This window comes from Telopea speciosissima, chromosome 3, assembly GCF_018873765.1.
Source record: "Telopea speciosissima isolate NSW1024214 ecotype Mountain lineage chromosome 3, Tspe_v1, whole genome shotgun sequence".
Classification (NCBI taxonomy): domain Eukaryota; kingdom Viridiplantae; phylum Streptophyta; class Magnoliopsida; order Proteales; family Proteaceae; genus Telopea; species Telopea speciosissima.
Window position 1 is genome coordinate 54,603,142 of NC_057918.1, and position 27,866 is coordinate 54,631,007.

At 38.8% G+C, this 27,866-nt stretch overlaps 1 long non-coding RNA gene and 1 other non-coding gene across 3 annotated transcripts; both read left to right on the forward strand.

Annotated features, from left to right (window-relative positions):
- Positions 1-205: 205 nt before the first annotated feature.
- Positions 206-17,198, forward strand: LOC122656526. 2 transcript variants are annotated; one of them, XR_006332116.1, is made up of 3 exons: positions 206-733; positions 2,921-2,923; positions 16,857-17,198. It is a non-coding gene; the product is annotated as an uncharacterized LOC122656526 (long non-coding RNA). The 2 variants fall into 2 exon arrangements; XR_006332117.1 differs by lacking the exon at positions 2,921-2,923 and adding an exon at positions 5,257-5,261.
- LOC122657206 lies at positions 6,400-6,506 on the forward strand. The gene has a single exon (XR_006332274.1). It is a non-coding gene; the product is annotated as a small nucleolar RNA R71 (small nucleolar RNA).
- Positions 17,199-27,866: the final 10,668 nt, after the last annotated feature.

Below are 27,866 nucleotides of genomic sequence, written 5' to 3' on the forward strand. Positions count from 1 at the left end.
ACAAGAGTTTGATTCAAAGATTAAGGATAAGAAAGGGAGTGAGAATTTGGTTGCAAACCACTTATCTCGACTACCTAATTCCTTGATTATTGATTCTCCAGTCAATGAGCACTTTCCTGATGAACATCTGCTGGCAGTGTCTAGTGAACCTTGGTTCGTTGACATTATTAATTATCTAGTTATGGATGTGACGCCGGCACATTGGTCCACCCAAGATAAGTATCATTTCCATTCTCAAGTCAAATATTTCTTTTGGGATGATCCTTATCTCTTTAAGACTTGTCCTAGTCAGGTAATCAGAAGATGTGTGCCCGATCATGAGCAACACTCGATTTTATCCTTTTGCCATGATCAGGCCTGTGGAGGCCATTTGGGCCCAATAAGACTGCGGCCAAAGTATTACAGTGCAGATTTTACTGGCCCAACCTGTTCAGGGATGCATTCAATTACTATAAGGCATGTCCTTTATGTCAGTATTTAGGGAAGATCACTAGAAGGAACATGATGCCACTCAACCCAATCCTGGTAGTTGAGGTGTTTGACGTATGGGGAATTGATTTCATGGGCCCTTTCCCAAAGTCTTTTGGGAATGAATATATCTTATTGGCTGTGGACTACGTGTCCAAATGGATTGAGGCCCATGCTTATAGGACCAATGACCACAAGGTGGTCATTCAATTCTTAAAAGAGAACATCTTCTCCAAATTTGGTACCCCTAGAGCTATCATTAGTTGTGAAATCACCTAGAGGGGGGTGAATAGGTGATGCTAGTAAAAATAAAATCTTTTGCGAAAATATTGAGTTATTAACAAAACTTAAAGTAATTGCAAAAATAATACACAGATTTTATAGTGGTTCGGCCAAAACTTGCCTACATCCACTCCTCTCACCTTAGAGAGAATTCCACTAAAAACAATTGTTTGGCTTAAAATAATACCGCAAGCGTACGGGTCAATCGTAGCTACGGGTTGAACATGAAGAGATATATGCCACTTTATTTAACTAACTTAAAAGTAATGCAAAGTGAACCAAATTAAAGTGTTAAATTAAACTAATCAAACTAATAAAAATTAATGCATCCTAACTCATAAGCATCTAACAAAATTAAGGGATTAAGTTGGCGTCCTAACACATGAGCATCTAACCTATCAAACTAACGTAAATTGGAAGGAATAACAAAAACGCAGCCACACTTCATAACCACATAAAAAGAAATATGGGAATAAAAGTGCATCCACATACCACAACCATATAAAAAAATTAAAAGAAATAGAGGGAGAAGAAGAAGAAGATGGAGAGAGATAGAGGAGAGGGAGAATGCGATTAAGGGTTTAGAGAATGAGATACATTGATGTACTTGAACCGGATTGAACTTGCTTGCATGAATACTTGAATAAACTTACCATGGCTTCCTCTTCTAAATCTCCAAGTCTTTTCATCAATATAGGAACTTAGACTAGGAAGCTTTAAACTAAAACTATTTCAACCACATTGAAGATATTTAAGCAAAACCTATTACAACCATTAAACTAGACTTATGAAATCAAAACTAAGAACTTGAAAGAACTAATTTTATGAAATCAAAACTAAAAACTAGAAAGAACTAATCTTATGAAATCAAAACTAAAAACTAGAAAGCCAAAAATCACAATTTAGAAGGAAAAGAAGAGAAGAAATTTCACTAAGTGAATGAACAACATTACAAAGGAGAGGGTAGGGGTACTTATAGGGGGAAGAGAGGAGAAGAGAGAAGAGGGCAGTGTAGGAGAAATATTCCCTAAGAAAGAGAATATTCTCTTCTCCTTGCTCTTTTACAATGCCTTGAATCCCAAGAAAAAAAGAAAAAATAGAAAGAGGGAGAGAAGAGAATATTGTTTACATAAACCTTCTATTTTTAGAAAAGTAAATTTCTAATTCGAACTTGTGCTTCCTTTTCTTTGTAGATATCTTCTCCAAGCAATAAAATCAAAGCATCTTTGATTTTTCAACCTTCCATAGATGAGAAAATATCCTTCAAAATAAATCTATCCCAAGTGAAGTTCCAGGAGTGCCCTTGAAAAGTTGGAGGAGAGAGAGAGAGTGATGACTAGGATTCCACTCATAATTATTAAAATGCCAAATCTGTCCTTCAAAAAACGTGGAGCATGGGGTGGTTATATAGGCCTCACCATTATGTTTCTTGCGAAAAATCACCAAAATAGACTCAAATTTCGTCCAATTTGGAGTTGGGGAGCCTAAGATATCTCAAGTTGAAGTTGGACTGTCCAGAGCCCTCCAAATGGAATCTCTCGACTAACAGAAAAACTTCTTAGAATTATGCTAAAGCCCCTCAAATCTGAACTTCCGTTTTACTTTGTCCCCAGTCGACTGTCAATAATTATAAATAAGCCCCTACAGACCATTTTTGCCCGTCGTTACGGAAATGGCCGTAACTTCTTCGTTTCAACTCGGAATCAAGTGCCGTTTGAACCGTTGTGAAGCTGGCTCGATGGGCTACACATCCATACTATTAACACCTTTAAAGAGCTTAAAAACATTTTCTTACCATCATCTCCTCCATTTTCACAAGAATTTACCTAAACCTTAAAAAGCACAAGAAAGCACCGAGTAACTTTGTCCAATGTGGTAAAATATATGATTTATACCCTAAGATTTCACACATAAATGTGCTCATCAGATTCCCCCACACTTGAACGTTACTTGTCCTCAAGTAAACAAAAACAAAAACTAACCTAGAATGCAGAAAATCCTAATTCACTTTCGTAGGAATCACGGTTGCACTTAGCATGTGCAACAAGCCTTTAAATCCCTAGGTTACCCCCAGTGGACGAGTTGTGTCGTGGGTGTTTGCAGTGAATATACACCCAAAATTCAATAAAGCAAAAAGAATGATGTAAATTTTTCTCATGGCATAAGTAAGATAGTGCACACAATCTCCAAGAAATACTCAACTAAAGATTAAGGAGCCAAAGATTCCCCCACACTTGAATTTTATCATCCCATATCAATTCAAGCAACTAGCATATATCAAGATTAAGGGATCTTCTCTTATCTTCTGAACACTAATCACCTTCAGGTAAACCACTCATAGCATCGATGGAACCAAAGACTTAGGCTTTGAGTATTTTTTTTTACCATACTTTCTTTTCAGGCATTAAGGCAGAAGTTTTTTTTTTTCTCAACCATAACTCTATTTCTACTCCACTACTGTTCTCTGAATGACATGGTGGAGCATACACCAGACACCCAAATACTTGGTAGCTTTGCTTTTTGCATATATCCATAAGACATTGAGACATTGATGCAAGAGATTTTTTTTTTTTTTTGAGTTTCCATCCAAGGAATTTCGATCAAGTCACCCTACTTCATGAGGAACAGTGCCTTGTCTAGTCCCAAGGAATTCCACTTTTCTTTTTGTTTTCTCTCTTTCTTTTTTTTCCTTTCACTTTCACTTTCATGCCTTGCCATAAATAAATTGGTCTCAACTACTAACCAATAGATCAAAGGGGCCCATAAACACATAGAAGAATCTAACCATCAAATGAAATAGCACTCATATTTTCAAACTCAATCCCCATCACTGGACCCCATCACCAGATACAAACCAACTACCGTCCTTGAAAATGGATTTTTTATTATTTTGCATGCTAGGGCACCTAATTCCCTCTTTCTCTAGCTTTGCAATCAAAGAGACTTATGCACAAAACCAAAACTACTGCCATAATGAAAATTCACAAAATTCACCAATTAAGCCCAATACACCCCCCACACTTAATTCGTGCAGTGTCCTCAATGCATGCAGAAAAGAAAGAGTAAGGACAAGGGATGAGATGAGGGGGCTTACCAGATATAATCAATAAAGAGGATCATGAAGAGTCATAACCTCTACAAGAAGTACTAGGGGCAGCAACAGAAATCTCAATCCATGGTCAGTAAATGTAGAAAGAGCTTCAGAACCAGAATATACTCGACCATGAATTTTAGTAAAGTGAGACATAAGATGGAAGTTAAGTACAAATGAGAAATACCCAACAGGAAAATCTGTCCTCATGGGACAGTGAAAAAATGAAGGCATTGAAACTCAGGCCATAAATCCTCCCATTCTCTCTCGTGTGCAATGTAGAACACATGTCATTATCGTAAAATCAACCAAGAATGGATCACAGTAAGCATAAAAAGGATTATGAATAACCTCATCCAAATAATCATAAAAAATTGAAGGTTTACTCAAATCAATCCTAGCAATACAACTATCCACCATTTGCATAACTTGGTTTGCCAAATAAGAATCACGATAATATGCTTGGAGAGCATCATGACTAACATTGTCCTCCTCAATAAAATCATCATACCTAGGAGGTTTGGACAAATCAACATACGGGACAATCATGGGAGAATCAAATATGAAGGGTTGAGGAATGGAGGTGGATAGGGGTCCAAGGGGCTCCAATGGTGGTTGGATGCTCCAGACCTCAAATAAGGTAGTATCATCAATACCTTCTAAATCCTCCAAACAACTCTGAAATTCTGAATCAAAATAAAAAAAGAAAGTCTCATCATATGGGAATTCCTGAAGCACATGTACCTCTTCATCCATATCAGGCTACCTGCCCAACCTGAACACATTAAAATCCATAAAGGTATTGCCAAAAGAGAGCTTCATAAGACCATTCCTATAATTGATCAAAGCATTACTGGTAGCAAGGAAAGGTCTACCCAATATGATTGGGATCTGGTCCTTGAAGTTGGCAGTAGGTTAGGCATCTAAAACAATAAAGTCCACAGGAAAAATAAATTCTCCAACCTTCAATAGGACATCCTCAATCATTCCCTTAGGAACTTTAATCGACCTATCTGCAAGTTGAAGAGTAATTCTAGTCGGTTTCAGTTCTTCCAATCCTAGTTGTTGGTAGACATGAAAGGGTAACAGGTTCACACTTGCACCAAGGTCCAATAGGGCATGATCAATAGTAGTGTTGCCTATAGTGCAAGAGATGGTGGGGCTTCCAGGGTCCTTATACTTGGCTGCTATTGGCTGTGTGATAAGAGAACTGATATTGGCAACCAAGAATGCCTTTTTGGGCATATTGGTGGTTCGCTTTTGGGTGCATAAATCTTTGAGGACTTTAGCATAAGCGAGGACCTGGGCTATAGCATCCAGTAATGGAATGTTCACCGGAACCTGTTTAAAAACATCCAAAATTTTCTCCACGGAAGGAGACTTCTTGCTAACCAACCTATTTAGGAAAGGGGCAGGTAGGGTATAAACTCTCTCAGGGGTGGTCCTTTTCTCTTTCTCAACAGAATCATCTTTAGTATCCTCAACCAAATCATCTGGAATCTCTTCAGGTTCTTCAGACGAACTAGGAACAATAGGCACTTCAATGGCCTCATCAGAAGGGGGAGAATCAACAGGAGTATAAGATGGTAAAGACTGAGGTGTACTAGCCTGTTGATACTCACGGCCACTCCTTAAAGCATATACAACATTAACCTAGTTGGAGGGCCCTTGAAGCTGTTGGCCTTGCACCGGGTTGAGTAGGGGGGAGGGCTTGGGTACTTTGCTGAATACGAACCTGATGCCGAGGATTTGGCTCAGGTTGGCTAGGTAACTTTCCTGTTTCCCTCTCATGTACGATGGTGACAAGCTGGGTGAGCTGTCTCTCTATATTATTTTGTCCTATCATGAGAAAGGCTATCTTGCTCTCCATCTCACTCACTCTTGTTGCCTCTCCTGTATTGGTAAATCCTGGGGGTTGCTGATAAGGTACAAGGAGAGGAGGCCTAGCAGAATTCACAGAAGGTCCTAGATGAGGACGAGGGGGAAACGGGTTAGGAGACATGCCTTGGCTTTGTGGTGCATAGTTGGGCCTTTGGAGACCAAGCTGGCATTGATTATGGAAGTTGGATGGGTCTGCTTGGTTTCCTTGATTCCAAGAGAAATTGGGGTGATTTCTCCATCCTAGATTTTAAGTATTGCTATATGGATTATTTTGGTAGAGAACACTTATATTCTCAGTGTTGGAATTGCCTACCACAGTGTTGGGGCATTCCTCCAAAATATGTCCAGGTGTTTGGCACCAACTACATATTGACACCTGGCTGATCTAGTTAACAGGTATAGACTCTTTTAGAACTATGGACTCCAACCTTTTTATGAGACTATCAAGTTTGGCCTCTTTTACTGTCGTACCCTCAATAAGATACCCCTTAGTGGTTCTTTCAGTCTCTTGGGATGATTCTCACTCCCTAGTCTTATCAGCCAAGTTGGTTACGAATGTCCAGGCATCATTCTCCTCAGAAAAAGAAGTAAAGCCTACTGGACGCATGGACTCTACAAGTTGGTTGGTCTGATAATCAATACCCTCATAAATAATTTGGCATAGCTACCACAAATCGAAACCATGGTGAGGGCATTCTAAGAGGAGATCCTTAAATCTTTTCATGAATTTAGAAAAGGACTCATTTGGTTTCTGCCTAAACTGGAGTGTGTCACTCTTGAGTTTATTAGTATTGTAAAGAGGAAAAATTTTTCTCAAGAAGACAATGGTAAACTGATCCCATGTGGCGATGGAATTAGTAGGTAGCCCATAGAGCTACTTCTTGACCTGGTCTTTCAAGGCAAAGGGTATAAACCTAAGCCTAACTGCATCATCAGTCAGATTCTGGACCTTAATTAGAACACAGACCTCCTCAAATTTTCTAAGGAAGAGATATGCATCCTCATTAGCCATCCCATGAAAATGGGGTAGCATGCTGATGAAGTTGGTCTTGAGTTCATAGTTATTTCCTGTAACAACAGGCAGACTAATGCATAAGGGCTGTGCAGCCCTGGTAGGGTAGAATCTATCCTTAAGAGTCTTGGGTTGGTCACCCATGGTCAAAGGTGGTAGAGAAGGTGGTCTTCTAATAAGATAATTACTTGAATCATGAGTCCACACCTTAGCCACCTAAACAGATATGAGGTCTCCTTTAGAAAAATTAAAGAAAAATAAAACACTTAAAAAAACTAGAAACAAGAGGGAGCCGAAGGTAGATAGTGCATCTATCCCTCAAAAAGCGAAATAATGGTTCAAAAGCTGTAAGGATGCCATATAGGTTGACAGCAAGGGAACTCGTATAGCCTTCTATAGCCACTTACGTGCGACTCCAATATGGATTCTGATGTAGAGTGGAGGTCTACTATACGTTTATGTTTTCAACACTCTCACTATGTCGCTTTCCTGTTATCAAGAGTGGTCACCTCCAAAGATAAGTCACATGTCAATCCACCCAACCAAGTCAAGATGTAGCGTCATAGGTAACTTAATCCTATGAGGGACACCAAAAGATGGAGGGTTGAAGCATATGAAGGACTTTAGATTGGGCGCACACTATTTGAAACAGAAGAGAAACAAGAAGAGGTTTTCAAAAACTACTTTATTTTTTTTCAGAAAAAGAAGAGAAAATAATAAACTAAAACACTTCGAACTACTTAAAAATCAGAAAAATAAAATGGACTATAATCTCCTCGGCAATGGCGCCAAAAACTTGTTTGAGTTAAAATAATACCGCAAACGTACGGGTCAATCATAACTACGGGTCGAACACGAGGAGATATACGCCACTCTATTTAACTAACTTAAAAGTAATGCAAAGTTAACCAAATTAAAGTGTTAAATTAAACTAATCAAACTAATGAAAATTAATGCATCCTAACTCATAAGCATCTAACAAAATTAAGGGATTAAGTTGGCGTCCTAACACTTGAGCATCTAACCTATCAAACTAACGTAAAATGGAAGGAATAACAAAAACGCAGCCACACTTCATAACCATATAAAAAGAAATAAGGGAATAAAAGTGCATCCACATACCACAACCATATAAAAATATTAAAAGAAATAGAGGGAGAAGAAGAAGAAGATAGAGAGAGATAGAGGAGAGGGAGAATGAGATTAAGGGTTTAGAGAATGAGATACCTTGATGTGCTTGAACCGGATTGAACTTGCTTGCATGAATACTTGAATAAACTTACCATGGCTTCCTCTTCTAAATCTCCAAGTCTTGTCATCAACATGTGAACTTAGATTAGGAAGCTTTAAACTAAATCTATTTCAACCATATTGAAGATATTTAAGCAAAACCTATTACAACTATTAAACTAGACTTATGAAATCAAAACTAAGAACTTCAAAGAACTAATCTTATGAAATCAAAACTAAAAACTAGAAATAACTAATCTTATGAAATCAAAACTAAAAATTAGAAAGCCAAAAATCACAATTTAGAAGGAAAAGAAGAGAAGAAATTTCACTAAGTGAATGAACAACATTACAAAGGAGAGGGTAGGGGTACTTATAGGGGGAAAAGAGGAGAAGAGAGAAGAGAGAAGTGTAGGAGAAATATTCCCTAAGAAAGAGAATATTCTCTTCTCCTTCCTCTTTTACAATGCCTTGAATCCCAAGAAAAAAAGAAAAAATAGAAAGAGGGAGAGAAGAGAATATTGTTTACATAAACCTTCTATTTTTAGAAAAGTAAATTTCTAATTCTAACTTGTGCTTCCTTTTCTTTGTAGATATCTTCTCCAAGCAATAAAATCAAAGCATCTTTGATTTTTCAACCTTCCATAGATGAGAAAATATCTTTCAAAATAAATCTATCCCAAGTGAAGTTCCAGGAGTGCCCTTGAAAAGTTGGAGGAGAGAGAGAGAGTGATGACTAGGATTCCACTCATAATTATTGAAATACCAAATCTGTCCTTTAAAAAATGTGAAGCATGGGGTGGTTATATAGGCCTTACCATTGTGTTCCTTGCAAAAAATCATCCAAAATAGACCCAAATTTCGTCCAATTTGGAGTTGGGGAGCCCAAGATATCTCAAGTTGAAGTTGGACTGTCCAGAGCCCTCCAAATGGAATCTCTCGGCTAACAGAAAAACTTCTCAGAATTGCGCTAAAGCCCCTCGAATCCGAACTTCCGCTTTACTTTGTCCCTGGCCGACTGTCAATAATTATAAATAAGCTCCTGCAGACCATTTTCGCGCGTCGTTGCGGAAATGGCTGTAACTTCTTCGTTTCAACTCGGAATCAAGTACTGTTTTAATCGTTGCGAAGCTGGCTCGATGGGCTACGCATCCATACTATTAACACCTCTAAAGAGCTTAAAAACATTTCCTTAGCATCATCTCCTCCATTTTCACAAGAATTCATCTAAACCCTAAAAAGCACAAGAAAGCACCAAGTAACTCTGTCTAATGTGGTAAAATATATGTTTTATGCCCTAAGATTTCACACATAAATGTGCTCATCAACAATCTTGAGAAAGAGAAAGAAAACTCGTACAAATCTTGATTTTGAGCAAGAGGACTCAACACTACTCTTGATTCTGAGCAAGAGGACTCAACCAATCTTGATTCCGAGTAAGAGGACTCAATTAACACATACAGTAAAAACTACTAAGTAAAGGGTCACCTCAACCTTAGTAGGAGTGTATGCTACCTTCCACCCTTGGAGCTTGAAGCTAGATGAGGTAGGGGAGCTTGAGTGTGTGAGCTTTGTGATGATTTGATGCTTGAAATCAATGAATGCTCACTTGAGGCTATGACACTTGGAGCTTATATAGAAGTCTCTTAATGATGGTGATTAGTATTAATTAGAGCTTAAACAAGTGCTTATTTATAGGATAGGTAGCTCAAATTAATTAGGAATCTGTCTTAAGATCGGATTCAAAAGACAGAGTTAATCCAATATACCGTTTCCTAATCCGATATGCCGGATCACCAAATTACTTAAAATATAGTCTTTGACTCACGGTCATAAATGAATTCGGTATGCTGGATCAATGTCTGCAGTGACATTTTTAATCTGGTATGCCGGATTCAAATCCGGAGCATTCCGTTTCCTCTCTATGACTTTATATCTGTGGGACAATGGGATCCGGTATGCCATTTTCAGATCCGGTATACCATTTTCAGATCCAGTATACCGAATCAGCAGTTTTGCATGAATACTGCAAGTCCTTTAAAGGACTGATATGGGGTGACATCTAATTGGCATGGGTACATGGAATTGGGTTATTTTAAACCTCCTAAGGTCTTTCTTCATGTATGCATGCATGCATGTGTGTGTGCTATACATTGATTTACATCTTAATACATCTTTTACAACTTTATTACAATTTCAACACTTCAAAAATACTTCAAGTCTTGGGTGCTTCATATCTTGGATACTTCATAGCATAGCTTGAGTATATTCTCCCATAAATTATGAAGTGCTTGTGTATATGGACTCTTGAACTTAGGTGTTCCCCCTTACTTGTTGCCATGCTCTTATAAAGGGCTTCTTGTGCATCTAGAACAAGAGTTAGTAGACAAAGGTTTATTTGTTATCATCAATACCATAAAAGAGTGTGTGAGGTCCTTTCCTCAACAATCTCCCCATTTTTTATGATGACAAATAATCTACCAAAGTAAGGAAAATAATATAATGTTGCACAAAAGTAAATCCAAAATGCATATCATGATTGAAACTCATAATTGAGAAATTGCATAAATAGATTACAAATAAAGTAGTACAAAAAAAAACTTTCAAGATTACTACTTCCATTTTCCACTTTTTCTCCCCCTTTGACATTATCAAAAAGTGTGAACAATAAAACTATGGGGCTTCAGGATTAGGTGGATCTTAAGAAGACATCCCGGGAAAAGGTGGAATAGAGGGAATAGAGTAAAAGAGATAAAATATAATCATTCAAAGGGGTTACATATTCCTAGTTCTCTTCTTAACATACAAAATCTCTCCTTACTCAGGGGTTTTGTAAAAATATCTGCGACTTGCTTCTCGGTCTCTATAAAGTCAAGTCTGATTTCACCTCTTTGAGCTGTATCACACAAGAAGTGATGGCGGATATCAATACATTTTGCTCTTAAGTGTAAAATTGGATTTTTGTTAAGATTTATAGCACTCGTGTTATCACAGCAGATTGAGGAGGTGTCAAACTTTATTCCAAAGTCTTGGAGAGTTTGCCTCATCCATAACACTTGTGCACAACACCGGCCGGCTGCGATGTATTCAGCCTCAGTGGTTGACAAGGCCATAGAATTTTGTTTCTTGCTAAACACGATCCAAGGAAGTGACAAGTCCCACTTGTACTCTTCCGATCAACATGACATCGGGCAAAGTCGGCGTCGGATAAGCTAACTAGGTCAAAGTCATGGTTTAAAGGGTACTAGAGGCCAATGCTTGGAGTTCCTTTCAAATATTTGAAAATTCTTTTTACAGCACTTAAATGGGATTGCATAGGTTTAGCTTGAAACCTAGCACAAGCTTAGACACTGAACATTATGTTAGGCCTACTGGCCGATAAGTAAAGCAAACTACCAATCATTCCTCTATATTTTATAGGGTCAATAGGTGTACCATTTTCATCTAAGGAGATTTTCATAGATGTACTCATAGGAGTACTAGATGATTTTTGTCCACTAATGTCAAACTTTTTCAAAAGTTCTTTAAGATACTTGGTTTGACTTATGAAGATACCATCAAGGGTTTGTTTTATTTGAACTCCTAAAAAGAAATTCAATTCACCCATAAGACTCATTTCAAATTCATTTCTCATTGTTTGACTAAATTCAAGATAAAGTGCATCATTAGTAGATCCAAAAATTATGTCATCTATATAGATTTGAACAATAATGAGATCATTCTTTTTATGCTTAACAAATAAAATTGTGTCAATCTTCCCCATTGAATAACCATTGTCAAGAATAAACTTACTCAATCGATCATACCAAGCTCTTGGAGCCTTTTTCAAATCATACAATGCTTTCTCAAGTTTATAGACATGGTTTGAATACTTTGTACCCTCAAATCCAGGGGGTTGAATAACATGTACTTCTTCATTTATGAAACCATTCAAAAATGCACTTTTAACATTCATTTGATGCAACTTAAAGTTTTTATGACATGCAAATGCAAGTAACATGCGAATGGATTCAAGTCTAGCTATAGGAGCATAAGTTTCATCAAAATCAATACCTTCTTGTTGGTTGTAGCCTTGAGCAACCAACCTAGCCTTGTTTCTTGTTATGTTTCAATCTTCATCAAGCTTGTTTCTAAATACCCATTTTGTTCCAATTATCTTGGTGTTCATGGGTTTTGGCACTAATTCCCAAACTTGATTTCTTTCAAATTGATTGGGCTCTTCTTGCATAGCAATTATCCAATTACTATCCAATAAGGCTTCTTTTATATTTTTAGGTTCAATGGTAGAGATAAAGGCTATATTTGAACAAACATTTTAAATTTTACTTCTAGTTTGTATGTCTTTCTCTAAGTTTCAAATAACAAGGTCAAGAGGGTGATCTTTGACGGTTCTTATTTCCTTTGGAAGTTGATGTTCATTAGGTTCTTCTATAGAGATGTTTTCAATTCTGTTTCTTATTTCAAATACTTCATCTTCAACATCTTCTTCTAAGTCTTTATATTTATCTTTGGTCATTGATTCATCAAATTTAACATTCATAGACTCTTCCACAACTAGAGTTTTCTTATTGAATACTCTATAAGCTCTACTATTTGTGGAGTAGCCTAGGAATATACCATCATCGGCCTTTTCTTCAAATTTTCCTAAGTTATCTTTTGTGTTTAAAATAAAACAAGCACAACAAAAAACTTTAAAGTAGTCAACTTTAGAAAGTTTATTATGAAAAAATTCATAGGGATTTTTCAAAAGAATAGGTCTTATTAAAACTCGGTTCAACACATAACATGTCGTATGAACGACTTCGGCCCAAAGATAATTTGACAAAGAGTACTCATTGAGCATTGTTCTTACGGTTTCTTGGATTGTTCTGTTTTTCCTTTCAACCACACCATTTGATTGTGGTGTTCTAGGAGCCGAAAAGTTATGAGTTATACCTTGCTTTCTACAGAAATCTCCAAATTCATTTATATTGTCAAATTCACCACGATGGTCATTTTTGATAGAGGTGATCAAGTAACCCTTCTGATTTTGTATTCTCTTACAAAGAGATACAAATTCCTCAAATGCATCATTTTTATGCTTGAGAAAGAGGGTCCAAGTGAATCTAGAGTAGTCATCTACTATAACAAATGTATATTTCTTTCCTCGTAGGCTTGTGGTTTAGATAAGTCCAAATAAGTTAAGGTGGAGTAGTTCCAAGGTTTTAGAAGTAGCAATTAAATTTATGGCCTTGTGAGAAACTTTAGTTAATTTACTCCTTGGACATGCACCACACACATGATGTTTGTCAAAGCTTATCTTAGGGAGATTTCTCACCAAATTTTTTGTAAAGAGGAATTTAATTAACTTAGAGTTTATATACCCTAATTTTCTATGCCACAAGATAGCATCATCAACTTTAGATATAAGACATGCATCATGAGAATCTAAGTTAAATAAGTAGGTATAAACATTGTTTTTCCTACGTCCTTCAAGAATCACATGATTATCATGATCTCTAATCACACATTTAGAGACATCAAAATTAACAAAATATCCAATGTTGCATAATTGACTTACACAATGTAGATTATACTTTAGGTTGTCAACCAAACTAATGTTAGAGATAACTGTACCTCCAAATTTGATTAAGCCATTTCTAATGATTCTTCCTTTGTTGTTGTCCCCAAAGGATACCCATCTTCCTTTTTGCTTCTTGAGTTCGAAGAATAGCTTTGGGTTAGATGTCATGTGCTTTGAGCAACCAATATCAATGTACCATTCCATGTTGCTTTTATGCACCTACAAAACAACAAATGCTTAATAAAAATTTTGTCCCCATTTCATGTTGGGTCCGTCAAGGTTAGTATCATGCATTTCTCTTGGTCTCCAAACCATTCGGTTTCCATTTACCTTTTGGTTGCCGTACCAATTTTTGTATGATTGGAGATTCCAAGGTCTTTGATCTTGGGTTGCCTTATGTGGTCTTTGCATTTTGGGAGGGTTCCTAGGTCTTTGCACCTTTGGAGGATCTCTCTGATATTGACCATAATAAAGTCTCCTAAGTTTGTAATACGCTTGATTCATATTCTTTAGTCCCATGTACTAATTTCTCCATCGAGTATCATGGCAATCCCAAATTGAATGCGCCTTTTTGTTGCAGTTATTGCATACAACATTCTGAGAAGTTTCTGATCTTTGAATCTTACTTTTGGGATTGGATTTCTTTACTTGAGGACTTTTCTTCTTAAAGTAACATTCCTCAAGAGAGTGTCCTTTCTTTCTACAATAGTTGCAATATTTGTTTTTCTTTGCTCCCTTGTTTGCTATCTTACTTGAACTTTATTTTTGGATTTGTTTTGAATTGTTATCCAAACCATACCTTAATCCTTCTTTGTTGAAAGATACTTTTGATGAAGTCCCAAGTAAAATTTTAAGGTTCTTTTTGCCATTTGTGAACGATTCTAAGGCTTTAGATAGATTTTCTCTTTATTCCTCTAAGTTGTCTACTTGTGAGGATAATGTCATAATTTGGTCTTTGAGAGAATCAATCTCTTTTAAGAGATGTCTCTTGGTGGTTGTCAATTCTATGCTATTTTGATAGAGTTCCTCAAAGGCTTCTTCTAATTCTGAATTATTATTAGGAGATAGAGGTGTGGGAGTTACATCAACTTGGTCTTCCTCATATTTAAGAACCATGAGAGCTAGATTAGTTTGCTCTGTTTCTTGAGATTCTTCATCTTCTTCCTCTTCATCACTTGAATCAAATGTGTGTTCCGCTTTGTATGCCTTTTTATATTTCTTTATCATTGGACAATCTCCTTTGTGTCTTGGTTTCCTACACTCAAAACAAACAATATCTCTTGAAGAAGAATCAGTATTATCTTTGGAAACACTCTTACCTTTTTGGTCTTTAGAGAATCTCCTCTTATTGAATGAGGTTTTGCCCTTATTTTTCAAGAACCTTGTAAACTTCTTTGAGAGATATACAATCTCATCATCAGAGAGTTCTTCTTCATCGTCACTAATTTCATAATATGATTTGAAAGCCACGACCTTCTTCTTAGACTCTTTTGGTTCATCTTCTTTAGCATCTTGCTTGAGTTCTATTTCATGAGTTTGAAAGGATCCCAATAATTCATCAAGACTTAATTTCTCTATATCCTTTTACTCCTTGATGGCCGTAGATTTGGGTCTCCATTCCTTTGAAAGGGATCTCAAGATTTTTCTCTCATTTTCTCCATTTGTATAGACTTTATCTAAGCCTTTCAACTTATTGACAATGTTAGTGAATCTAGTAAACATAGTATAGATATCTTCATTAGTTTTCATTTTGAACAATTCACATTCATTCACTAACATATCAATCTTAGATTGTTTAACTTCAGTAGCTCCTTCATAAGTAACAATAAGTTTGTCAAACATTTCTTTAGCAGAATCACACATACAAGTTCTATTATATTCTTTTTCTCCCAAAGCATATTGTATATAGCACATACAAAGTTTTTAAAGCGATTCTTCCAATAGGAATCTCCTTCAAAGAAATGTGATCTTGTAATGTTATATCCTTCAATCTTTCAATTGGCAGAGGATCCATTGATTTTTTACTCTTAATAAGATTAAGATAATAATCAAGGTCTTGAGCTCTCGCTTTGATACCAAATGTGAAATCATCTAGAGGGGGGTGAATAGGTGATGTTAGTAAAAATAAAATCTTTTGTGAAAATATTGAGTTATTAACAAAACTTAAAGTAATTGCACAAATAAAACATAGATTTTATAGTGGTTCGACCAAAACTTGCCTACATCCACTCCTCTCACCTTAGAAAGAATTTCTCTAAATAATCTTGAGCAACAACAAGAAAACTCGTACAAATCTTGATTTCGAGCAAGAGGACTCAACACTACTCTTGATTCCGAGCAAGAGGACTCAATTAACACATATAGTAAAAATTACTAAGTAAAGGGTTACCTCAACCTTAGTAGGAGTGTATGCTACCTTCCACCCTTGGAGCTTAGATGAGGTAAAGGAGCTTGAGTGTGTGAGCTTTGTGATGATTTGATGCTTGAAATCAATGAATGCTCACTTGAGGCTATGGCACTTATAGCTTGTATTGAAGTCTCTTAATGATGGTGATTAGTATTAATTAGAGCTTAAACAAGTGCATATTTATAGGCTAGGTAGCTCAAATTAATTAGAAATTTATCTTAAGATCGGATTCAAAAGACATAGCTAATCCAGTATACCGTTTCCCAATCCGATATGTTGGATCACCGAATTACTTAAAATATAGCCTTTGACTCAATGGTTAAGTCCCAACAGTCATAAATGAATTCAGTATGCTGGATCAATGTCTGCAGTGACATTTTTGATCCGATATGCCGGATTCAAATCCAGAGCATTCCGTTTGCTCTCTGTGACTTTATAACTGTGGGACAATGGGATCCGGTATGCCATTTTTGGATCCGGTATACCGAATCAGTAGCTTTGCATGAATGTTGCAAGTCCTTTAAAGGACTGATATGGGGTGACATCCAATTGGCATGGGCACATGGAATTGGATTATTTTAAACCTCCTAAGGTCTTTCTTCATGTATGCATTCGTGTGTGTGTGTGCGATACATTGATTTACACCTTAATACATCTTTTACAACTTTATTACAATTTCAACACTTCAAAAATACTTCAAGTCTTGGATACTTCATAGGATAGCTTGAGTATATTCTCCCATAAATTATGAAGTGCTTGTGTATATGGACTCTTGAACTTAGGTGCTCCCTCTCAGTTGTTGCCATGCTCTTGTAAAGGGCTTTTTATGCATCTAGAACAAGAGTTAGTACATAAAGGTTTATTTGTTATCATCAAAACCATAAAGGAGTGTGTGAGGTCCTTTCCTCAACATTAGTGACAGGGCAAGCACTTTTGCAATAGGCCTTTTGAGTCCTTGGTTAAGAAGTATAGGATAACCCATAAACTTACCACCCCCTACCACCCTCAGACCAGTGGATAGGTTGAAGTATCCAATAGACAGATTAAGCAGATTCTAGAGAAAATGGTTAACCCAATCGCAAGGATTGGTCCAACCGACTATTAGATGCGTTGTGGGCTTATAGGATTGCTTACAAGACCGCTCTTGGTCAATCCCCGTACCGTCTAATATACAGGAAAGCCTTCCATCTTCCAGTTGAATTGGAACACTATGCCTTTGGGGCTATTAAGCAGCTCAATTCTGATCTGTCTGAGGCTAGTACTAATAGAGGACTCCAACTATCTGAGTTGGAGGAACTGCGTAATGAGGCTTATGATAGTGTCCGGATTTAAAAGGAAAAGGCTAAGATTTTCCATGACAAGAATATACTTAGGAAATCATTCACACCTAGTGAAAATGTCTTACTCTATAACTCTAGACTGCACTTGTTCCCTCAAAAGTTAAGATTCCAATGGGATGGACCATACCTAGTACATAGATCATTCTCACATGGTGCTGTTGAGCTTCTGAAACCAAGTACATGTGAGACATTCAAGGTAAATGGTCAAAGACTAAAGCCCTTCTTGGAACTCTCATCTGTTCCAACGAAAGAGGTCATGGATCTCTATGAACCTCTTTATCTTGATCATTAACACTATCAGGTATGACCCCTCCCTTTTCCTTGTTCTTTATTTTCTGCATGTATTGCAAACACTACATGATTTAAGTATGGGGGAGGGTGTGAGCTTTATTGGTAGATTTTTATTTTGGCTTTTGGTAATATGTGTATGTTCTTTCTATTATGTTGATGCGAAGCAAGAGAGAGAGAGAGACTTAGGTACCTTAATCTGAGAAGTAATAAAAATCTTGTTGAGAGGAAGGTAACAAGTGTGTATCTTGAGGTGGGATTTGACTCAGACAATAAAAACACCACCTTATCTGAATGGATGGATCTTCTTTTTTTTTTTTTTTTTTTTTTTTTTGTGGTTCCTTGAGCCTCTGGTTAGGAGCTGAGACCAAATTATGGCATGGCATGAAAGTGAAAAAGAAGAAAAAAAAAAAAAAAAAGAGAAAAAAAAAAAGAAAGAAAAAAAAAGTAGGAAAACCAGAGTTGAATTCCTTGGAGCTAGACAGGGCACTGATGCCTAAGGAAGCAAAGTGACCTGATCGAAACTCCTTGGAAGGAAACTTTCTGAAAAGAGCTCTAACATCATTGTCTTTATAGATATATGCAAAAAGCGAAGCTACCAAGTACTTATGCGTCTGGTGTATGCTCAATCATGTCATTCAGGGAACTGCAGTGGAGTAGAAATGGGATTCGCTATTGGAAAAAAAAATAAAGAGTTATTGCCTTATTGCCTTGATAAATGTTGTGGTAAAAAATGCTCCAAAACCTAAGTCCTTGGCTCCCTTGATGTCACAAGTGGTCTTGCCTTAGGGTGAAGTGGTGTTTGGAAGATATGAGGAGAGTCCCTAATTAAGATATGTGTTTGTTGCTAGAATCAATATGGGTTAATAAAGTTCAAGTGTGGGGGTCCCTTTGCTTTCTTAATCTTAAGCATGGAAGAAGAACTCGACCGAAACTTGTCGAAACAACCGAGATAACTCGATTTCGCAGGTTTTCGAGACGAGTTGAAGGGTGATTTTAAAAAATCTGGGGTTTCGACTGAAATTTGATGGTTTTGGTAATTTCGCAAGTTTTGACACTTATGCCCATCGAAACTTGGGGAAACCTTGCTCGAAACCAATACAGATACTTAAGAATGCCAGTAACCAGGACAGACACTTATTTATGCCTAATATCATTTAAGTAAATGTTTTACTTAAGATATTATTCATAAATAAGTAAATACCCCCTATTTGAATTCAATAAAAATAGGTAAAAATTCAAATTTCAAAAAGAAAAAAAGTCAACCCCCGGTTCAAGAACAAAAACTGGATTTTCGGCGGTAGGTGTAATTTTCAACTTTCTAATGCTGGGGGTTTTCTCAAATCTAAAAATTCCACAAATCTTAATATGGTAAAACATTGCTAAAAACCAAAAGTGTGGTAAAATATTCATTTGTTTTGATTTCCAAAAAAATATTTTCATTCAGAGCGATTTTGACAACATTCGCGCATACCAAATTAAGTTTGACCAGAACATAACTCCTTCAATATAAACCAGCTTTAAGCAATCTTGGACTTATTGAAAAGCTATCAAAACAAAGCTTTCTAACAAATTCAATATTGCTTAAAGCTGATTTATATTGAAGGTATTATGTTCCAGTCAAACCTTATTCGATACCATGTCCAAGAACAATATACAGTATCAAACTTGGATCAAAACCACAAGTATTATTTTTAGTGTTCTTACTAATGCATGGATTTGATTTAAAATATCAAAAATAGGCAGCACAACAAGAATCATGACAGAAAACACAACTTCTGGGCCTTGAAAGCAAGGTTCGAGTAAGCCTGGAGAAAATTCCAGGTTTTGACTTAGATATGGTCGAAACCGAGACGAACTCGATTTCTGGCTGGTCGAAACCTAGTCGAAACCCGAGTTTTAGAACCTTGATCTTAAGTGGAGTGTCATGGTTTCCGAATTTGGGTGCACTCTCTTACCTTGTTCCAAGGTTAAAATCTACATAATTTTTGGAATCATGAATTTTGGGTGTACATTCACTGCAAACACCCATGAGAGAAAATTCATCCCCTAGGGGTAACCTAGTGGTTTAAAGGCTTGTTGCACATGCTAAGTGCAACCGTGATTCCTACGAAAGTGAGTTAGGGTTTTTCTTTGTTTTACTTTTTTTTTTTTTTTCTTTGCTCGAGGACTAGCAAAGTCTAAGTGTGGGGGAATCTGATAAGCACATTTATGTGCGAAATCTTAGGGCATAAAGCATGCATTTTACATACTTAGAATGGAGCTACCTTGGGTATTTTCTATCATTTTTCAGATTTTAAGTCCATTTGTGAGTTTAAAGGCTGTTCTGGACTATCGGGCGCCATATCTTCAAATTTATACGTAAAGTGGTCCAATTTTTTTTCATGGTTGTGAAGAGGGCTGAATTCTAAGCAAGATGGACGTGATGCATTAAAAGTACACATTCGTTTTGACACCCATACATGCGATTATTCTTTTTTGGACAGAAAAGAATAATGGGCCAGAAAGGAGCTGAAATGCAAGCCCAAGCCCGGTACCAAGGAGGATCGAGTTTTCCAAAGTTGGAGTAGCATTATCCAAGTTGCCAAGCACATCTAAACAGCCTATTTTAAGGGGAATCGATTTTAAAGAGGTGTTCTACTTCCCGAATTGTGAGTGGATGCTATCTTTTAGGAGTAGAAGATGTGTTGGTGATGTGGCGTTCTACAAAGAGATATTTTTCTACGCAAGTGGCACCCCCTACCATGCATCACACGATTTTCACATTTAGGGGAGAGGTTCCATCGATCTTGGGTTTCCTTGGGAGAGGACTCTAGAATATTGGAGATTTGACTCTCCTACTTTATTTTCTCTCTTTCTTTTTCTCTCTCCCCTTCCTAATTTTTTTGTCTTCCTATTTTATCTCTTCCTCTTTTTCTTCCCTCTCTCTCCTAAAATCTCTCCCCTTTTTTTCTAATTCCCTCCACCGAATATCCCGTTTGTTTTCCTATTTTATCTCTTCCTCTTTTTCTTCCCTCTCTCTCCTAAAATCTCTCCCCCTTTTTTCTAATTCCCTCCACCGAATATCTCATTTCTCTAATCCGTAGATTTTCCCATTCTCTCTCTCTTTTATTTCTTATCTTCTATCCTATTTTTTCTCACCCACCTAATTACTTCTCCATGATTTTTGAGCTTTTCTATGTAGGCAAAATCGTTGAAGGAGTTCAAAGTCAAAGATGGTTTCCTTTGTTTGCAAGCATTTACAATGAAGAGATAGTAAAGGCTACAAAGAAGGAAAGAAAGTAGGTAGAGGAAGGGAGAGGATCAATGAGGTGGCATTCCCTATTTTTTCTCTCTTAGATCTCCACAATCCCCACATATCCAACGATTTGATGGCCAAGGGAAGCTCCACAACGATTTTTGGTCTAGGAGGATATTATCTTTATGTAATCTTTTTATTTAAGATTAGTTTCTAAATGGTAGGAGTTAAAGTAGGAAGTTGTAAGATATCCTACTCTAGAAGGGAAGGAAAAGTTGGAGGGGTGTGGGGGAAATTTTTTTTTAGTGTTAAAAAATTGTATAAGAAGGGCAGGGCGTAAGCTTTGGATGGGCAGTTTTTAGTTTTTAATTTTTTTTCCCTCTTTTGAGGAATTTTCTTCTTCTTGGAGTAACCAAGTTGTATTCTTCAAATTAATGCAATTTCAATTCAGTTTTTTTTTTTAAGAATAATTTCTCTTTTCAAGCTTTCTAGCTCTAGGAATTCCAATTCTTGTGAGAGGGATTAGGGGTTCTAGAGAGAGAGTAGCGTTCTTCCATTCAAGCAACACAATAATCATCAACATCAATTACAAGTTCGGTAGAAAGGGAGTAATCGATCCTATTTTCATTTTTCTTTTCATTCTCATTCTCTTTATTTCAAGTTCTTATGTTGGAATTTATTTTTTGATTATTCTCATTCTCATGTCTTACTATGTTCTTATGTTAGATTTTTATTTTGATTTTTAGGTTTGGTAGGTCTAGATGCGAATTCAACTTTGGTAGAGAAAGCTTTACTAAATTCGGTTCAAGCAATTTCTGGTTTACTAATTTCTTTACTCTTAGATCTATGTTTTTATATGTGTGTGGTTGTAATAGTTCAATCCGTCAATCTCGCATTCTGCGCTAGACTTTGGTAGGTTAGATGATGAATGGTTAGGCCGTTGGAATCGATAGATGCATGTGTTAGGACCTTAGTTTAGTCTAATTAATCATTGCAAATTGGTTCACTCTCGCGTTACTTCAAGTAAGTAAGATAGAGGGGCTTATCTCCCTGAGATCGACCCGTTAGCTACATTGACCCGTACGCTTGCGGTTATTTTAATTTCACAACAAACGTCGTGGGCTTTGTTCTCGGGAGAATTCCTGGCTACAATTTTAGGGAGTTTCAGAGTTATGTTCCTCCTGCCGCTGCGGATGCCGATGAGATAGCAGCCGATGTCCCTTGTCCGAAGGAGGGTGTTGAGGTGGTTCAATCTCCGAGCATAGTTCCCGTTCAGATTTCCAGGGCTCCTACTCCTTCATCCTCTTCCATTGTTGTGGATACTGGCGAGACGGTAGCAGATGAACCTTATCCAGAGGAGGACGTTGAGGTGGTTCATCTCCTTCATCCTTGAGGGTGTCGTCTCCTAAGCGTGATGTCGCCATTGCTCCTCTTGAGCCATGATTTTATTTCTTTCTTTATGTCATAGAATACTTTTCCAACATGTGCTTGTAGTAGCTTTCATAATCTCAATACTATCTTTACGTTGAATCTTACTTCTTTTCTTGTACGTATCAAGATTTACCATTGTCTGTTGTCTCCTTGTCCAAGGCCCTTGGTGGCATAGAGCCTCGTGGCCGATGGCCTTGGTTGGCATAGATCCTCGTGGCTGATGGCCTTGATTGGCATAGAGCCTCGTGGCCGATGGCCTTGGTTGGCATAGAGCCTCGTCATCGATGGCCTTGGTTGGCATAGAGCCTCATGGCCGATGGCCTTGGTGCTTGTGCAACTTGATCGGCAATTGGGAAGTGCAGCTAAGAGCTTTCATTTCTTGAAAATCTTCAACTTGGCACAAAAAACTTTGGAAAATCCTGCTTGAAAGAACTTTAAAAAATTCTAGAAACATGAAAATAACTAAACCAATTATGGCTGGTCCTTTACTAGTAGAATTTTTTCAAATGTTCAGAGTTCCACAGTCCATCTATCCTCTTGCCCCCTGGAGTTTTCAAGCGATATGTCCCCGGTTGTATCTGCTTGGAAATTATGTAGGGCCCTTCCCAGTTTGCTAATAGCTTTCCTTCCTTTCTTGGTTGCGATGCCCGAGCTTTCCTTAGAACTAGGTCTCGTTGATGGAACAGCCTCTCTTTGACTCTTGAATTATAATATCTGGCCGTTCGCTGCTAGTATGCCACATTTCGTAGTAATGCTTTCTCATGAACTTCGTCCAAGAAATCCAAATTTACTTGAAGTCCATCATCGTATGTTCGCTCGTTGAAGTACAAGACTCTATGTGATAAGGTGAGGACCTTGATCGATGCTAGAGCTTCGATTCCATATGCTAGTTAGAATGGCCTCTCTCCCATGGGTGTCCACACCGTTGTTCGTTATGCCCATAGGACACTGAGAAGTTCTTCCACCCATCTCCCCTTTGCTTCATCTAGTCACCTCTTGATTCCTTCGAGCAGTGTTTTATTTGTTACCTCTACCTGACCATTGGCATGTGGGTAAGCTACGGAGACAGGTCGGAAGTCGACGTGGTAAGTCTGACAGAAGGTCTTGAATACAAGATTATTGAATTGCGTCCCATTATCTGTGACAAGAATCCTTAGTATCCTGAACCGGCAGATCACTTTGTCGTGAACAAATTTTTCCATCTCTTTCTCCATTATCTTCGTTAATGGTTCAGCTTTGACCCACTTGGTGAAATAATTGATCGCCACCACCAAGTATTTTCTATTCCCGGATGTTGGTGTGAAGTCTCCCAGAATGTCCATCCCCACATGGTGAACGGTATAGGACTAAGTATGGAAGTCAATTGTGTCGCTGGCTGATGAGGTACTAGGGCGAATAGTTGGCATTTCTCACTAGCCTTAACATAGCTTATGGCCTCTTCTTGCATCTTTGGCCAATAAAATCCTTGACTTAGGATTTTATAGGCTAGGTTTCGCCCTCCCATGTGGCTTTCGCATATTCCTCCATGCACCTCTGCTAAGGCATACTTAGCTCTCTTGGGTCCTAGGCACCTAAGTAGCGGTGCCATGACCACTCTCTTGTATAGCACTCCATCGATCAGCGTGTATTTGGCTGCTTGGATATTCACCCTTCTAGCTTGGAACCTATCCTCGGGCAATACATCATTCTGCAGATAATTGACGATGGGATCCATCCAGCTTGGCCCTTCCTCGATCTCGTTGACTTATTTTTCCTTGTATGTCGGCTCATGAAGTACCTCGATGTATACTGCACTGGCCAAGTTCTGGAGTTCATTATTTACGAGCCTCGATAGGGCATCTGCTGCAGCATTCTCGATCCACAGGACTCGAACCATCTTGAACTCGGCTACTAAATTACGAGCTTGGATCAAGTAGTCTGCCATGCATGCATCCTTTGCCTCATACTCTCCGTTGACCTAGTTTATCATGAGTTGGAAATCACTTCGAACGGTTAGGTGGGTAATCAGGATTGCTCTTACGACTTGTTGTCCTACAAGCAATGCCTCATACTCTACCTCATTGTTTGTGGCTTGGAAGGTGAATCAGAGTGCATATTGAATCCAGAAACATTCTGGACTGGTGATTATGAACCCAGCCCCGCTCCCTGCCGCGTTACTCGACCCATCCACGAACATCTCCCATGATCCTTGATCATGCTCCTCATGTCCTACCTCTTTTGGCTCGATCTTCGAGAAAGTACATTCGACTATGAAGTTTGCTAGGGCCTGACCTTTAATTGTCGTTCGAGGTTGGAACTTGATGTCATACTCACTTAACTCCACCGCCCAGGTAATCAGTCGCCCTGATATGTTTAGCTTGTGTAATACCTTCTTCAACGATAGGTCTGTGAGTACGATGGCCGTGTGGGCTTAGAAGTATGGCTTTAGCTTCCTTGCCTCGATCACGAGTGAATAGGCTATCTTCTCTATCTTGGTATACCTGGTCTCTGCATCGATCAACATGTGGCTGGCATAGTAGATGGGCTTCTGTTGTTTGCCTTCTTCTTTTAGTAATACTGCACTTACCGCTACTAGGGTTGCCGCCAAGTAGAGCTGCAATTCCTTATTAGGTTCTGGTTGCCCCAGCAATGGTGGACTCTCCAGATATTTCTTTAATTCCTCGAAGGCTCTCTGGCATTCTTCCATCCACGTGAAGTCTTTAGGGCTTCTTAGGTTCTTCAAGATTTTGAAGAATGGTAGACACTTATCCCCAACTCGCGACATGAACCTCGTCAAGGCCACTGTCCTTCCATTCAGCCTTTGCACCTCTCTTACTGTTCGGGGTGGCAACATCTATTGGATGGCCTTGATCTTTGCCGGATTAGCTTCTATGCCTCATGCCAAGACCATAAAACCTAGAAACTTTCCTGAGGTTACGCCGAAGGCACACTTCGTCGGATTCAACTTCATCTGGTTCTTCTTTAATACCTCGAACACTTCCTTGATATCGGGTAAATGGTCTTTGATCTTGACACTTTTCATGAGCATATTGTCTATGTACACTTTCATGGTTGCACCTGATCTGTACCTCGAACATTTTGTTGACCATCCTCTGGTAGGTTGCTCCTACATTCTTTAGCCCAAATGGCATGACATGGTAATAGTAGTTCTCTTGATCGATCCTAAACTTCGTGTATATCTCATCCTCCTCATTCATGAGGATCTGATTGTAGCCTGAGTATGCGTCCATGAAGCTCAGCATCTTATGACCTGCAGTCGCATTGATTAATAGGTTGATCCTCGGCAGGTGGTATTCATCCTTGGGATATGCCTTGTTTAGGTCGGTATGTACCTCGAACATTTTGTTGACCATCCTCTAGTAGGTTGCTCCTACATTCTTTAGCCCAAACGGCATGACACGGTAACGGTAGTTCTCTTGATCGATCCTAAACTTCGTGTAGATCTCATCCTCCTCATTTATGAGGATCTGATTGTAGCCTGAGTATGCATCCATGAAGCTCAGCATCTTATGACCTGCAGTCGCATTGATTAATAGGTTGATCCTTGGCAGGGGGTATTCATCCTTGGGATATGCCTTGTTTAGGTCGGTATAGTCCATGCACATTCTCCACCTGCCGTGTGGCTTGGGAACCATCACGACGTTTGCGAGCCAAGTAGGGAATTTCTCCCTCCTGATGAACCCCAAACAACTCAGCTTCCTGACCTCTTCTTTAATTGCAGCTTGTCTATCGAGGGCAAAATTTTTCCGCTTCTATTGGACTGGCTTCTTAGTTTGATCCACGTGGAGCCTATGTTCGACAATGTACCGAGGTATTCCTTGCATGTCGGAGGCCGACCATGCGAAGACATCCGAGTTCTCCTTCAAGAGTTGCCCTAACTTACCTTTCTGTTCTTCATCCAGCAACGATCCAACCTGTACTATCGTGGTGGGTTCATCCTCGCTACGAGGAAATGGGACGAGGTCTTCCACAGGCCTTCCTCTTCATTCTGTGAACTCATCCCTCTGATCGCTAATGGGGTTCTCTATGCATAGAGCCATCCCCCGAGTGTTACCGTTATTCTTCTTAACAAATAGTGCATAACACTCCCTAGCCTTCTTCTGGTCCCCCTTGATCTCGTCAACGCCATTCTCCATTGGGAATTTCATCTTCAGGTGTGTCGGTAATACTATTCCCTTCAGGGCAATTAGGGTTGGTCATCCTAGGATGCCGTTAAAGGATACGACTGACCTTACTACCATGAAGAGAATCATGATCATAACTTGCTAAGGGTGGTCTCCAAAGGTGACTGGTAGTTCGATTGTTCCTCTAATGGGAGAGGAAGCTCCTGAGAACCCATGGAGGTAGGTTGCTTTAGGCTTGAGCTTATCATCATTGAACCCGAATTATCTGTAGGCCTCCAGTGAGATTACATCTACGGATGCTCCGGTGTCAACCAGCATCCTATGCATGGCTCGATTGGCTATCTCCACCTGCACCACTAAGGCATCTTGATGCGGTAGGCTCACTCCTTCCAGGTCGGCGTCCGAGAAGGAGATTATCGTTTCTGTCTTGGCTACCTTATTTGGCATCTCTGTTACCCGTACGAACCAAGCATGGGCCTTTGCCCTTCTTGTAGACTCCTGCCATGGTCCTCCCATTATAGTGAGGATTGGGGCTCCCTTGGTATTGCTTGGTCCTGGAGCATTTCTTCTTTCTTCGTGGCAGCCTCTATCCCTATCATGATATGTTCTCCTCTCCTCTCATCGCGGCTCCTCTCTCCCCCAATCATGATCTCTACCTCCTTGACCCGAACGGCCCTCTCGACCTCCCCTTACGAACTTGTTTAGGTTCCCAGCTTTGATGAGTTGTTCAATCTCCCTCTTCAGTTGAATGCACTTCTGTGTCATGTCCTGTGTCTTTGTGGAAGAGACAGTACTTGTTTGGATTTTGCTTCTCAGGTCCTGTAAGCATGGGTCGCGACCAATTGAGCAAGCCACAGTCTTGAATCTACATAAGGATCTGTGACCTTGTGGTATTCAGGAGAGTGTAGTCAGGGCTTCCAGCTCGATCAGTGCTCTCTGGGCGACGCTCAATTTTTTTTGGTCGACGATCACCCTTCTCCTGTCTGTACTCCGTTTTAGTCCATTTGCTTTCTTCACGATCATCTAACGCCGATCTCTTATTCTCTTATGGTTTGGCTTCAATCACTTTCTTTCGGGCTTGTAGTACTTCGGCCATGTTGGCAAACTCATTACACTACTCTGGTAGTTCTCTCACGGTCTTGGTCTCGTGCTGTGTCAGGTCCTTGATGAGGTTTAGGTCTCTTATGCCCCCGACTAAGGCTGCATGTTGAGTTTAGTCATCCAGGTCTCTAACCTCCAGGGATTCCTTCATAAATCTTGTGACATACTCCCTGAGGGACTCCCCTGGATTTTGTACCACGGTCAATAAGTTGACTGTGGTTTTCTTCTATTTGATGTTGCTTTGGAAGCGAGTGACAAACTATTCAAAAAGTTCTGCGAAGGAGTTTATTGATCGAGGCTTAAGTCTCGAGAACCACGAAGTGGTCGCACCTTTGAGGGATGCTGGGAAAGCTCGACAAGAGATGACCTCTGATACACCATACAGGGTCATCATCCCATTAAAGTAGTTG